The sequence below is a fragment of the Cyprinus carpio genome, chromosome B3 (genome assembly GCF_018340385.1).
Source record: "Cyprinus carpio isolate SPL01 chromosome B3, ASM1834038v1, whole genome shotgun sequence".
NCBI classification, from domain to species: domain Eukaryota; kingdom Metazoa; phylum Chordata; class Actinopteri; order Cypriniformes; family Cyprinidae; genus Cyprinus; species Cyprinus carpio.
Window position 1 is genome coordinate 34,717,006 of NC_056599.1, and position 2,349 is coordinate 34,719,354.

Sequence of the window (2,349 nt, forward strand, 5' to 3'; positions counted from 1 at the left end):
ATTACATTGATTTTCTGATAATAAAAAAGGAAAGTAAGAAAAAAACACTAAGATTATTATTATTATTATTATTATTATTAGTATCATTATATGAACATGAATCTATTACATATGATTTTCCTGAGAATTAAAAAAGCAAGAAAAAGAAAAGAAAGAAGCAAACGACAGATTTCATTACAGATTTGAGCAAAATAGGAAGAGGGCTTAGAGTTTAATTAATTTTAATGGAAAGAAAAGCTAACAAAAAATGTATAAATATTGTATAGTATCATTAAATCTAAAATAATAATAATAAAAAAATATTGAACAGAAATATATTACATTATTTTTCCTGATGAAAAATAAAAAATAAAAAACACTTAGATTTTATTACCAAATGTTTATTACATTGATTTTCCTGATAATAAAAAATAAAGAAAAAAGAAAAGAAAAACAACAACAACAAAAAACAAACAAACAAACAAAAACACACATAGATTTCATTATCAGATGTGAAGCAAAAATGAAGTGACTCAGAGTTTAATTAATTTTAATGGAAACAAAAATAGCTCATGAAAAATGGTATAAATATTGCACAGTATCATAAAATACCCTCAAAATGTAAAAAAATAATTAAAAAATATTATTGAACATAAATATATTACATTGATTTTCCTGATAAAAAAAAAGAAAAGAAAGAAAAAAAAAACACTAAGATTATTATTATTATTATCATTATTATTTAACAGAAATATATTACATTGATTTTCCTGATAATAATAAAAAGAAAAGAAAGAAAAAAACACTAAGATTATTATTATTATTATTATCATTATTATTGAACAGAAGCATTTTACATTGATTTTCCTGATAATAATAATAATAATAATAATAATAATAATAATAATAATAATAATAATAATAATAATAAAATAAAAAAGAAACACTTAGATTTCTTTAACAGATGTGAAGAAAAAATGAAGGGACTTAGTTTAATTAATTTTAATGAAAAAAAGCTAACAGAAATTGTATAAATATTGCATAGTATCATAAAATCCTCTCAAAATTTAGAAAAATAATAATAAAAAAATATTGAACAGAAATATATTACATTATTTTTCCTGATGAAAAATAAAAAACACTTAGATTTTATTACCAAATGTTTATTACATTGATTTTCCTGATAATAAAAAAAAGAAAAAAGAAAAGGTTTGAGAAGGTTTTGTCAAGAGTGATGCAAAAAGACTTAAAGGACACATAGATTTCATTAACAGATGTGAAGCAAAAATGAAGTGACTCAGAGTTTAATTAATTTTAATGGAAACAAAAATAGCTCATGAAAAATGGTATAAATATTGTTGAGTATTATAATATAATATCATAATGTTGTAAAAATATTTTTAAAATATTTTTTTGAATATATATATTTTATTTTTTTTTTTGTTATTATAAAAGAAAGAAAAACCACTAAGATTATTATTATTATTATTATTATTATTGAACAGAAATATATTACATTGATTTTCCTGATAATAAAAAAGGAAAGGAAAGAAAAAAACACTAAGATTATTATTATTATTATTATATTATTATTATTATTATTATTATTATTATTATTATTATTATTATTATTAAACAGAAATATATTACATTGATTTTCCTGATAATAAAAAAGAAATGAAAGAAAAAAAAAACACTAAGATTATTATTATTATCATTATTATTGAACAGAAATATATTACATTGATTTTCCTGATAATAAAAAAGAAAAGAAAGAAAAAAACACTTAAGATTATTATTATTATCATTATTATTGAACAGAAATATATTACATTGATTTTCCTGATAATAAAAAAAGAAAAGAAAGAAAAAAACACTAAGATTATTATTATTATTATTATTATTATTATTATTATTATTATTATTATTATTATTATTATTATTATCATTAATATTGAACAGAAATATATTACATTGATTTTCCAGATAATAAAAAAAAGAAAAGAAAGAAAAAAACACTAAGATTATTATTATTATTATTATTATTATTATTATTATTATCATTAATATTGAACAGAAATATATTACATAGATTTTCCTGATAATAAAAAAAAGAAAAAAAAGAAAACTAAGATTATTATTATTATCATTATTATTGAACAGAAATATATTACATTGATTTTCCTGATAATAAAAAAAAGAAAAGAAAGAAAAAAAACACTAAGATTATTATTATTATTATTATTATTATTATTATTAATATTGAACAGAAATATATTACATTGATTTTCCTGATAATAAAAAAAAAAGAAAAGAAAAAAACACTAAGATTATTATTATTATTATTATTATTAATATTGAACAGAAATA